The sequence below is a fragment of the Musca domestica genome, unplaced genomic scaffold (genome assembly GCF_030504385.1).
Source record: "Musca domestica strain aabys unplaced genomic scaffold, Musca_domestica.polishedcontigs.V.1.1 2, whole genome shotgun sequence".
In the NCBI taxonomy this organism is placed as follows: Eukaryota; Metazoa; Arthropoda; class Insecta; order Diptera; family Muscidae; genus Musca; species Musca domestica.
In genome coordinates this window covers 45,198,558-45,212,809 of record NW_026712249.1, presented here as the reverse complement: position 1 = coordinate 45,212,809, position 14,252 = coordinate 45,198,558, and the positions used below count along the sequence as shown (strand labels likewise).

The window sequence follows — 14,252 nt, the reverse complement described above, 5'->3', positions numbered from 1 at the left end:
GCACCAACGGAATTTCCCAATAATTTGGAAAACCAGATTTCAACACAAATCAACAGTGTAAAAACATAAAAACACATCTACGCACCCGCCTAACATGTGAAATTTTCCAATTATTTTTGTTTACATCACATGTGACGAGTGTAGAAGTTAATTTACATACGGTTAGTAAAACATACACACACGCACCCGCAAATGATGTGATATGTAAATAAGTATCACGCAAAGTAAAATACGCCAAAAAACAACATTTGAATTAGAGTAACGTAAATTATTAACATACAACGCGTTAACTAGGAATCTATTGAAATTTATACGGAAAGGCATATATTTGGGGGCTTGAGCAAAATTATACGGCACAAATAAAAAAGGTTAAGGAAGTTAATAAAAATTATTGAGCAATAAAAAGAATTTCTAGCTCTACAAAGAGTAGTAAAACCTTTTAAATTGTATAAATCGCACACGAAATAAATTAAAAGCATACTTTAAGGCGAATTGTTAAATTTTGTGGAAAATAACAAAGAAGTGAAATAAAAATTTTAAAATGAATTAATGAAATATAAATAGTTCATGTTACTGAAATTTCGAAAAAAGTGCAATAAAATAATACTGTTAAATTAATAAAACACAAAACTACAAGTGATTCAAAGCATACACTTAAGCGTTCATATAATACTATAAAATTGATTGTGAACAATTTTGGATAAATTATTGTGCAGTGACTTCAATCTGAATTTAATAAGAAGGTAATAACTATTTCAAATTTAAATAATCAAACATTTAGTAAAATAAAATAAAAATTAAGAAACTATTTAAAAATTCATTGTGATTTTTGTTTCTAAATTATAAAAATAGAGTTTGGCCAAAAAAGTATTTATTAATAAATTTATATTTAACTTGATGATGTACGCCCAGGAAATTCCATATTGCATCTTTGATATTTTGAATGATTAGAAAAATAAAATTAAAAATCCTGATATAGAATAGATCTATTAGTTTTCTTCAGTATTTCCAAAAATTGATTTTGGAAAAACATTGTAAAGCGATGTTGGAAGACTGAGACATCTTGCCATAAATTCTGATTTTGAACATAGAACTCTGAATTATTACAAAGGCCTTTGTTGGAAATGGTATGGATTTGAGTTTCCAGTAAGAATTTGAGAAAGTGATTTTTAAAATAAAAAAAGACTCTATATTTTCTTTAACTAACTTTAATTAGATTAAGGAAAGTTTTTTTTGAGCAGACCACAGAATTTTATGCAACCACTAGTTTTGATATTAAATGTGGACTGGGCCAATTTTTATACCCCTACAGGTATCTGATATAGTATGTATATTTGTGGTTTCCAAATTTTACTGGATTGCGACCCAGCTAACAGAAACTTAAAAAATTGCGACTCATCTTTCTGCCACTTAAAAATAACACAAAACCAGTGAAATCGGACGAAGACATGTATGGGAGCAATATTCAAATCTGAAACGATCTTCATCAAATTTAGCAGAGGTATGCTGCATTTGATAGTTGGCACCAAATATCATTATGGTGGTGAGTATTTTACGGGGTGAGGGAGTAAAATACAAAATCGGATGAAACATATATATGGGAACCATAGATATATCTTAACCGATTTTCACCAAATTGGATACACTTTCTTCTAGGCTAAGTTCGTTCGTTTGCAAAAGCATTTCTGAGCTATATTTTTTATTTCTCCAAATATCTTTTTACGGAATGTATATTACGGATGTGGAGGATAAATTTAACAAATCGGATGAAGAATATATATGAGAGCTATAGCTATATCGGAACCGATTTCCCCCATATTTGTTACACTTGTTTTTAGGCTCAATTTGGTTATATGTGCAAATTCCATCCTATTTGGACTACCCTAATATCTAAATTTTGAATGATTATCTCCGATTTCAATAGGTTTCGTCCTTGGGCCAAACAAACGATTTGGGTAAAATATTATTATTGGACAATAAATGCGACCTGTATTTTGTTTACAAAAATACATGGACGGACGGACGGACTTGCATAAATCGACTCAGAATGTGATTCTATGCAGATCATCAAAAGCAACCATGCAAAATTTCATGGCTATTGTTATACTTATGCCCTTTGTTATACTAATGGATATTCAAAACAGTATTAGAAAATTTAAATTCCTATATATATATATATATATATATATACACGGATATCTAAGGGCAGATGAGTCCTTTTCATGCATCATCGGGAAGTAAAATTTTGTCATTTTCCACACAAATGTTATGGGCCGTTTTACACTCTGAATATTACCCGTTGATCATCTGCCCTGTCCTAAACACTAACCCCTTGCAAAATTACGTGTCGTTTGGTTTTTTATACCCTACACCACAAGGTGGTCAGGGTATTATGTCTTTGTGCATTTGTTTGCAACAGTCAAAAGGAAACGAGATAGACCCATAGATCTTTTTGATGATCTTTCATAGAATCACTTTCACATATAACCAAATTAGGCCTGATGCCAAATTTGATCGAATTCGGATCAGATATAGTTATAGCTCCCATACATATTGTTCATCCGATTTGTTATATTTGTTACCCACAGCCGTAATATGCACTCTGTAACAATATGTGAAATACAGCTCAGAAATATTTGGCAAAGAAATTTTATCAAGATCGGTTATGATTTGGATATAGCTCCCATATATATCAAATGGGCAATATAAGTCCGAATTTAAAAGATACAAATGCTTCGGAATATTTAATCTTTTGAACTTTAAATTATATTTATAATAATAGCGTGAATGATTGAATTCTTCAATAAAAACTTTTAATTGTAATGTGGAGCTCTACTAAATTAGCAAAGTTGTGTAGGGTATCATAAAGTCGGCTACGCCCGACCTTAAGACTTTCTTTACTGGGTTAATATTTTCTTTTCATGGCCCAATTACTTTATTTCGATTTAGGAAAGTCATTTTTGAGTAGATCACAGAATCTTATGGCAACCACTAGTTTTGATGTCAAATGTGGACTCTGGCCATTCTTTGATTTCGTTAAAAAAAACATATAGCCCCAAGTGTTTTGCATATGAAATACATTAAATATAAATACATTAAATCGGATTTTTTGAAACTGGATCAATTTTTATTTCCCCTACTATACGGATGGCAAATTTTAGATATCTCATACAGGATATATATCAGTGATTACACAAGTTTAGTGGATTGGGACCCATCTAACAAAAACTTAAAAAAATCGTGACTCACCTTTCTGCTGCTTAAAAAATAACACAAAACCAGTAAAGAAAGGCCAAAGTCAGGCTGGACCGACTTTGTGACCATTTTCTATATAAAGGGGAGCCACATATAACAAATAAACTTTTTAATGGGGAATTTATGAGAATTAAAACATACCAACTATAGTTGTTAAGGCAGTTATAATTTAAAGCCGATTCTATCATAGTCTACTAATTGATATTACACTTTTTATTGATATTACACTTTTTGGGCAAAATAAACGTGAAATCGGATGAATACATATGTGTGAGTTATATCGAAATCTGAACTGATCTCTATAAAATTTAGCAGAGGCATTTGTATGCTGTATCTGATAGTTGGCACGAAATATCCTTATTGTGGAGAGTATTTTACGGGTGTCAGGGAGTAAAATGCAAAATCGGATGAAACATATATATGGGACTTATAGCTATATCTAAACCAATTTTCACCAAATTGGATTCACATTTTTTCTTTTTTTTTCCTTTTTCTTTTGGGAAGAAGATAGATATATTGTAGATCAGCGTAAAATTTAAAATGATTTAACAATGTCCGTATACCTGCCTTTCTGGTTTTTTATTAGGGTATATTAACATTGTCATTCCGTTTGTAATATCCCTAAATATTCATCGTAGACCCATAAAGTATATTTAGTCATGATCGGCATAAAATTCTAAGTTGATTTTACGATATCCGTCTGTCTGTCTGTCAGTCGGTCTGTTGAAATCACGATACAGCCCACATTATTTGACGTAGAGCTTCAAAATATGGCAGAACAATTTGTATTGTGTCTAGGATGGTTGGTATTGAAAATGAGATATATCGGTCCACGTTTTTGTATAGTCCCCATATAACGGTATCTGCCGATATTCGGTGTTTTAGTGATTTTTGCCATAATTTTCCACGGATTTGTTTTAAAATGGTATTTGTAGTTTTTATTGGGTTCTAGCTCCGGTGGCGGAACATAGTATATATAGGTCCACGTTTTGGTATGGCCCTATATAACAGTAACTCCCGGTATTCGGTGTTTTAATAATTTTTGTCATATTTTTCCACGGCTTTGTCCAAAAATTGGCATTTGTAGTTCGTTATGGGTTCTAGCTGCTGTGACGGTACGTAGAATGTATTGGTCCACGTTTTCGTATAGCCCCCACATAATGGTATATTCAGTATTTTGATGATTTTTGCCAAATTTTCCCACGGATTTGTCTAAAAATTGATATTTGTAGATCATAATGGGTGGCAGAACAATGAATATTTAGGTCCACGTTATAACAATATCCACCGACATTCGCTATTTTGATAATCCTCGTCACATTTATCCACGAAATTGTTTCGAATTTGGTATAAAAGAAGATTTGGTATATATATACTTATAGTTTTTTGAAAAGTTTAACCAACGGTCTTACTGTTATTTGTAGTTTAAAGTGGAACACGTTTGAATTCAGATACTTTTATATAAAAATGTTTTCTTTACCCAAAGTTGGAGGGTATTAAAAGATCGGACTGGCCGAACTCTATGTTTTTATACCATCCATCATACTATGGAGGGTATATTAACTTTTTCATTCCGTTTGTAACTTCTCGAAATATACATGTCAGACCCAACAAAGTATATATATTCTTTAACAGCGTAAAACTTTAAGTCGATTTAGCCATGTCCGTCTGTCTGTCTGTCCGTCTGTTGTAATCACGCTATCTTTCGAACGAATTGAGATAGAAGGCTAAAATTTTGCACACGTGTTTATTTTTCCAGTAGGCATGTTAAGTTCGTAAATGGTCCACGTTTTCATAAAGCCCCCATATAACGGTACCTCCCGATTTTTGGTATTTTGATGATTTTAGCGACATTATTCACCGGAATTGTTTCAAATTTAGTATATTGTCTGTGCAGGTCCACGTCTTCGTATTGCCCGCATATAACGGTACCTTCCAAAATTCGATACTTTGATGTTTCTAGCGTCATTATTCACTGGAATTGTTTCAAATTACGTATTTAAAGTTCGTAATATGAACTACAGTCTGTGACAGAAAATTGTCTACGCAGGTCCAGGTCTTCGTATAGGCTCGATATATCAATACCTCCCTATATTCGGTATTTTGATGAGTTTAGGTACAATACCCACAGAAATTGTTTGAGATGTCGTATTTGACGTTCGTAATGGATGCTATAGCCTATGGCAGAAAATTGTCTATGCTGGTCCAGGTCTTCGCACAGCTCCTATATAACGGTACCTCCCTATATACGATATTTTGATGATTTTAGCTACATTATTCACCGTTTATTTCAAGTTTCGAATTTAAATATTGTAATGGCTTATGACAAACAATGCCTATGTAGGTCCACGTTGAATAGACCGCAATATAACGGCTATATTCGGTATTTTTAAAATTTTAACAGAATTTTTTAAGGATTTTATTTTTTGAAAATTTCCAAATTCGTTGCAAATGGTGGATGGTATTCAAAGTTCGGCCCGGCCGAACTTACTGCTTTTTGACTTGTTTCTTTTACTTTTTTCTTATCTGCTTGTCTGCTAAATTAAAAATTAAATTACTTTAAGTAGAGCTTTAAAAAGTTGATATCTGCCTTGAATGATGTGTACTACAGCAGGAAAAATGTAGGTCCACTCTAGAGTATTCGGTTTAGAAATGAATGGCGATCATCTAGCAAAGAATATTGTTGCTGTTTTTCTTTTTCAAAAAGCTAATTGAAATTTGAAATATTTAATTTCTCGTTCGAAACATGTCAATGTGAAATTTAAATTTTTCACCTACCAGCCAAAAATGTCATTTCCAAGTAAACCTATTGAAGGGGTGGCTCCCAAAACTGGTAGTTATTTTTTGGTTATAAAAAGTCGACAAATATGTAAATAAAAATTATTTTCGAATGAAACAATTCAAAATTCAAATTTATATTATTTGAATAAGCAATTGACGTTTTTGATTTATAAATCAATACAATATATACATATTCGATATAAATGAATAAATTCGAAATATATTTCAAACTAGCTGGCCCGGTCCGCGTTGCCGGCCCGTAGTTTTTGTCTATTATGCATATTTGTCAAAGCATAATTATTCAAAAATATGAATGTTATAAATGTTCACGTACTGGTCGATTAGTTTTTAATTTTTAGTCAAATGAGCAGTAATTTGGAATTTACTGTACTTTGTACACCTCATAATTGAGGGCTAATTGATTTAAGAATAGCCAAAGTTAATTACTTTTTTAAAACCATTATCACCTCAGATTGTGCATTAGAGTCATCATAAGTCCCCCCAACCATGTCGGTCTGTTTGTCCGCCAAAAGGTGGACTTAAGGGGGTTCTATTACATGGAGAAAATTCTAAAATTTGTAGATATATTGAAATTTTTGTGTAAGATTTTCACCCCCAAATACACATTTATAGCCAAATCCTTTGAAATATGGTAAAATGCGAAACATCGACCTACATTGAAAACCTTCTTCACCCCTTATAATCCAAGATGACAAATGGAGGCCAAATCGAAAATATAGCAGAACAACATAGCATGTCAAACTAAAAAAAAATCACGTGATTTAAATAAGTAAAAATAGTTTTATCCACCTCATAATTGAGGTCAGACTGATTTCAGAATAGTCAATTATAATTACTATTTTACACCCATTACCGTAATATGGGAGCTAATTTTATTTGTCATTTAAATTGTAAATTGGAGACCCCATAAAGTCCATATTTTTCATCATAGTCCCGTGCTACTTTCTTATATTTTGTAATTTGTTCATGTTTTCACAATTTATTTCATATAGATGTATTTCCCAAATCTACGTTTCCAACCAATATTCTCTTGGGGGTTACAAATTCAATAGAATACAACTTTTTCTTTTCTGACCACACATTAGATGTAAAAATGGACTTGGGGATACTCCAATGTGGGGGCTTTACTTAAATAAATTCCTATGTGGCAATTATCTGTTTGATGGTTCCCTACCCCAGGGTAGCATAAATACAATTTTTTCAAGACCAATATGGGCCCCACTCTGAAAATTTCAAATTTTATGCGAAGAGGTTCTCTACCCCCTTAGAAACAAAGATGCCAAATAAGGGCCAAAAATAGAAGAAAGTGGCGAAGATCCCAAAAATATCTTAAATCATACGATGGTTATATAAATATGAAATCGGGTTGTACCCTTATCCGTGAGTTATGATCGATATCATGACCTACGAAAGCGATTTAAGGTATCTTGAATCTTTGGGAAGGATAGAAATCCTTTTCTTATTAAGAGTTCCATTCGCTCTACTATTTTCCACCCTTTATATTTGGTATTTTACTGATTGTACTCCCAAAGAATTTTGCATTTTGAACTCTCATTGGACGGATTATTGTCACATGAAAGAAGTAGGTCCACGCTTTGAAATGAAAGCTTTTTCGGTCATTTTTGTTTGTTTAAATGTGTGCGCAACTTCCAGATGAAGCACGATGTAGGCCCTGGAGTTGAAAGGTAGATGTCAGTTAACATCGTATTTCGGACTTATTTCACTTTTTTGGTGAAAAATTGTATATAGTGAAAAATTATTCTTTATTTTGTTCACAAAAAATCCACTGAATTCAATATGATAATACAAATTGAAAAAATTGACAAAAAAAAAATAACATATTGAAAATTCTTCAAATTATTCGCTGATTTTTTACAGCAACTGTTTAAAGATCCTTACAAAGTTTTAATAGAATGTACTTTTATTTTAAAATTCAATTCCATTGGAAATTTTTTTTTTTTGATATTTTCCCGTTTTGAGAATTGTTGCAATGAGATCTCTTTTTTCGTGTTTTTTTTTAACGATTTTGAAATAGTAATTATCTTTTAACTTTGGTGTGACCGCATTAAATTAATTCGGTATCATCTATTCCGTTTCGCCACTACATAATTCGGTACCACAGTTCCATATAACCCGCCATCAATTTCCGTTCTCAAGAAATCAAGTCAATTAAATAAATTGGTATTAATATTTGAATTCAAAAATAAAATATTAAAACACTACAAATGTACATTAGAAAAAAGTAAGTCAAAATGGGAAAAATCATGCAAAATAAAACGTTACTATTGTACATTTCAAAAGTCAAAATGAAAATGTTAATATATTACATTTTTACTCGATTTTTTGGATATTATCCTTTTAGGAGAGGACACAATTCCGAATTTGTATGAATCGTTAAAATCAGATCAGCGGTTCTGGAGTTATAAGCGTAGTAACTAACACAACTTTCATTTATATATATATATATATATATATATATATATATATATATATATATATATATATATATATATATATATATATATATAAAACTTCAAATGAAATGTTTTCAATTTTAAATGCATTTATTCGAATTAGATATTAAATGAATGCGTAGTAGAAATCAAAATTGTTCTCTACTTTTCACTGTTGTTTAAGCTGCTGAAGCAATGTAATTTTCCATTTAAGGGGATTTTATAAATTATATTCAATTTGCTTTGATAATCTTCTTATAAGCATATGATATGCTCCACAATGAATCTACAAAACATACATATAGGGTAGATATATACCTGCCCTATCCCATGGCGTTTTTCTCTATTACCCCAATAAGGAACATTTTTTTTTTCAAATTTCATCATCTAATCAAATCATAAACATCTAAACTTTTTCGAATATTAAAAATGACATTTCGTAATTCAATACACAAAGTTGTTGTTGTTGTTGTTGTTGTTTTCCTACCAACAACAAATCCAATTTACCAAAATGCAAACACAAAATAATAACAGGAAAAACTACGTCTTTATACCTCCATCCGCGGCACTTGCAGGTGCTTTTGTTAGCCTCAACTATTAAACTTGAGTTTATATTTGTTTTGACGGCAACTTTGCAGGCTAAAGTCAACAAAACATCCTCTTTAAATCATAAAACAGCCCAGCCAAGTTTGTGAGGCCATCCATTCCAATGACATTTCAAGGCCTTGTATTCTTGGTATGCCCCACAGGTTCTTGCTTTTCGTCATGCTGCGCGGAAAAAAAAACATCATAAAACAAAACTCTCACAGGACATTTTAATGTTATGCTGGCAAATAATTTAATAGCTGATCTTCCAAAACAATATTCAGCAAGTCAGGGAAATTAACATGTTTTTGTTGAAAAGCCAAGAAAAAAAAAACTGAGCGCCCACGTAGCCAGAAAAACAAAACAAAGCGAAAAAAAAAACTTTTAAAAATATTCAAAAACTTTGTTTCAAAAATAATATAAACAACACAAAAAAATGAGCATATAAAAATTGTCAGCCGCCAAACCCCTCCCTCTCCACCTCACAGTAGCTAAAAACAAAATATGAAAAACATATGGTCACGCCAAAGAAAAGTTGTTAGAAAAAGTTTTTTTTTTACTAAAACAAATGACACGAGTTGTGGACATTTTTAAAAAAAGAGAGAAAACACTACAACAACGAAAACATTAGAAAAGTCATTGTCTAGGCTTTAATTTTTGTTACAAAGGAGAAATATTGTAGTGCCTTGCTTTAAGGATAATAGTTTATTGCAAAAACTATTGTCCATTTTTTCGTAGAAAGTTTTAATGGATTTTAGTGAAGTCTTTGTACGCTTTTGATATAAAATAGAAATATATATAAATAACAATTATGGTATATGTCTTTAAAAACTAAAGTGAACATTTTCCACTCACTGGCATCCTGGCAAACATTTCTGTCAAAATTTATAAAAATCGGATCAGTTAATAGCATATCTTTCATAAAGGGATGCAGCAAATAATAGATTCAACCTCTCCACAACATTTTGATGGCAAATGACAAGGGTTGTGGATATTTTCAAACAGAAACAAGTAAAAAAGCTGTAAGTTCGGCCGTGCCGAACTTTGAATACCCTCCACCATTTGGTACCAATTTGGCAATTTTCAAAAAAAAAAATTAAATCCGTTAAATATTCTGTTAAAATCTTAAAAATATCGAATGTAACCGTATATTAGGGTCTGTACGACGACGTGGACCTTCATAGGTAACTTTTGTCACAAGCTATTACAATACTCAAATGCTTAAAACTTAAAAACTAAAAAAACTGTTTATAATGTAGCTAAAATCATAAAAAATCCGAATATAGGGAGGAACCATGCAGTTGTAAAACGTGGACCACATACAATTTTTTGTCATAGGCTGTAGTATCCATTACGAACTTCAAATACCAAATTTGAAACGTTTCCGGTATATAATGTCGCTAAAATCATCAGAATACCGAATATCGGGGGGTACCGTTATATGGGGGCTATACGAAGACGTGGACCTACATGGCCCATTTTCAATACCAAAAATCCTGCAGACATAATACACATCTGAGTAAAATTTTATCAACCTACTTCATTTCGTTTGGAAGCTAGAGTGATTTCCACAGACGGACAGCCGGACGGACATTGATAAATCGACATAGAATTTTATGCTGATCAAGAATATATACACCTTGTGGGGTCTAAAATTTATATTTCGAGGTGTTACAAACGGAATGACAAACTTAATATACCATATTAAGGTGGAGGGTATAAAAAAAGAACAATAGGAACACTAAGGACTCATTGTCTAGGCTTTATTTTTTTTTTTAATAAAAGGCAAAAATTAAAGAGTGGCTAAAGTTTGCATCTGAAACTGTTTTGAACTTTTCAGAGAAATTTATAATGGATTTGAAAATGCATTGTATGTTTTTAAAATGAAATGTATAAATAATAAATTGAATGTCAATCTCTTAAAATAATATTGAAAACTGAAATTTGTGTAAAGGGGAAAGTTTGTATTCGTATCCATGTATACCATGCCAAATAAAGGGTGAGATAAAAAAACTGCAACTAAGTCAAATACCATAATTTTAAATTTTTTTTTTAATTTCATTGAAGTTAAAAGTTAAAGTTCCCACAATATTATGGAATGAAGTCCTTGATAAAATCAACGATATTCGAAGAGAATCCCTAATAATATATTTTCTTCAGGAAATCCTTCAAACTATTCTTAAAAATATCCAGCATTTTTTGATCAGAAAGACACTCAAAATCAATTATTTTTGGTCAAGGCTTTCCTCGAAAAGTAAAAATTTTTGATCAAAACGTTCCAAGGTGGCCCAATCCCGCCATCTCAGAAATTGAGATTGATACACAATATTGGGATATGTGAAGTTTTAAATAAATCGGACATCGATCTCCCTAGTGATTTTCAGAGGGAAATTCATTTTATGATTTCAAAGTCATGTAAAAGAAGAACCCCAAAGGCATTTTGCCAGTACACGGGTTAGATAAAAAACCTGTAACAAAGTCAAAAGCCATAATTTTTAATTTTATTAAATTAAAGCAAAAAATGTCGGAAATAGCATCAAATTTTAGAATAAGTTTAGATTTGTTCGAATTGGTCAACTTTGGCATGAATTATGGCCTTCAAACGGCCGATGAAACCGAATTTTGGTCTGCGGTATTTTGGCCCATTCCCGGCGAAGCGTTTGCTTGAGGTGATTGAAACTTTGATATTTTTTAATGCCAACTTTGCTTTCCAAAATACTCCAGACACAAGAGTCAAACGAATTGGTATCCGGAGATTTTGGTGGCCATTGTGCGCTGGAAATGAAGCGAGGAATCTCATTTTGTAACCATTCTTGGGCGGCGTGCTGAGTGCGATGGTGCTGAGTCTTGTTCGAATGTTCAAGGTCTGCGGTCAAAATGTTAGCGTGCCCAATGCCTTAATACACCCTCCAGAATATTTTCGGGATAATATTCGGTATTTATTCTGATGTCAGGGTCGATTAATACGAGCGGAGAGCGACCATCGGCTGTTATGGTGGCCCACACCATTACCATGGCCGGCGCCTGAGTTCTGGTTGCCAACCGAAGGTGCATATTTTCAGCTGACCTCCTTGGCACGATCATTGACCTTGGAAACACGATCATTTTGTTTGTTTACAAACTGCGGGACAACGCATGTTTTCTCAACGGAGAAAACCAAATTCGGCAGTTCACCAATTTTGGCCAAGCGAAGCAACTCTTTAGCTCTTTTGAGTCTATTTTCTTTCTGTTGCGGTGTAAGTTCATTTTTCAATATTTGCCAAATGGAATATTGCGATATGTTCAGCGCACGATCCATTTTTCGGCCACTGCGAAGCGGGTTTCGATCAAGTCGCTTCTTTACTTTTCGAACCATTTCTGCTGATGTTACTGGTTTCTTCCATCCACTTCCTTGACTAGTATCACGGTAATGAGCGATGGTGCGAGACACAAAATATTTATTCACATTTAAATGCTGGAGTACTCTAATGATAGCCACTTGTGGTTTTCTAGCCAAATGTAAAGAAATCACACTATCACGCTTGAATTCCATCACTAATAACTTTTTTGCTGGAAAATTCTCACAAAAATGCTTTTGTACGCTTGTAAACAACATGTCTGACGAGTGGCTTAGAAATGACAGCAGTCTGAAGTTGGTCGCAGTTATTCATATCACTCTGTATACCAGATCTCTTCTTGTGGTATCCCCTCCATAACTGGTTAAAATTTTGAATAACTATGAAGCTCATAAAACGCGAAATTAGCATCCAATTATTTTAAAGCTTGGCACATCCCAATACTTCTGCTAAAAGACAAGGTGGAAAAACGTGATGTGATGTGAAGTAAATGTTAGATGCTCATTCCAATAATATTTTCCAGTATTAGATTAAGTGGAATACTTCGGTCCATTATACCTTGTACCTCACGGAAATTTTCCAAAAATTATTGCATTTGTAAGGGTGAATGAAATAGTCGATATAGCCCAAATCTGGCATTTTTATATCAGACTTAGGTCAGATACGAAATGGACAACATTAGCCCACTCCTTTCGAACCTCCTCCATTAAGGGTCAAGTGTTTGAATAATCATGACGCAAGAAAAAAAAAATATATATAAATAAACGAACAGTGGCTAAGGGTATACATCTGTCGGCAATACAGACACATACGTTTTAACTTGATTTTGTTACCAATCGGCTTTTCTGTAATTCTTGGAAAATCATAGCATCTGCAATGATTATAATTGGCAAATATGCGACTATTCAGCTGCTTAACGAATCTTGCAAGGGACTATGTTGAAAAAAAATCAGAGGCTTGCATTTTAGCAAAAGGTTTTAACAATTCTAACGTGCCGCTAAAATGTGCCTTACCCTCAATTTGTAAGGGTACAAAAATGGCACAAACAATTTCACATAAAGACATCATATATTTTTCAGAGAAACTCATCTTAACTTTAAGATTTCCCCACACATTTCTCCTAAGAGCATCCAATCAATATTTTAAAAAAATATAAATTTAAGTCATTTCCTTAATTGATATGCATCTAGTGTCGGTAAGCTTTCTCTCAACGGTAAAGACGGGTCTTGGAAGTTTTAATGGCCTATATTTCTTATTAAACACCCTCAGCTGTTGGAGACATATTGTTTGCTTTTCACAAAGGATCAAGTAACAAAGGCGGCGACTTCGACCTCATTGCCATTATGAAGTTGAAACATGGCTACCGCCAACATCGACACCAGTTGCTGTTTTGTACATATAATTTTTTGTTCTCCATTTTTGTTTTCTTTTTGTATTTGTTGTTATGGGTGGACCTTCAGTTCCAGTCACCGTTATCCAACTTAGTGTAGTTAATATGCATGAATGTCTCAGCGCATTAAGGTGGCGGGCAAGGCGAGGCGAGACGAGGCGATATGCTTCAGCGTTGCATAAATAATCGCCGTTCTGTGTTTAAGGATTTAAATTTACTTACCGCTAGCTAGCCAGCTTCATAGCTCACTTGCTGGGGAGATTGTGTGTGTTGGGTTCGTTTTTCTTGCCTCCGGAAGGACCCAAGTGACTGGGAGCCCAGAGCAGCCCGTGGTGGCATTAGTTTATTGCAGCATTCTGTGTGGATAGACCATTAATACTAATGCACTTTTGCCAATGGCAAAAGGAAAAGGTAAGCGCAGAAAATTGTGAT

The 14,252-nt window shown here is 33.0% G+C and overlaps 1 protein-coding gene across 1 annotated transcript in view; it reads left to right on the top strand.

The window, feature by feature from the left end:
- The first annotated feature begins 613 nt into the window (after positions 1-613).
- The window catches only part of LOC101895602 (zwei Ig domain protein zig-8), a 692,613-nt gene continuing 678,974 nt past the window's right edge, over positions 614-14,252 (top strand). The window contains exon 1 of the mRNA XM_059121452.1: positions 614-743. The gene's annotated coding sequence lies outside the window, so the exon portion shown is untranslated. The remainder of the gene's footprint in view (positions 744-14,252) is intronic.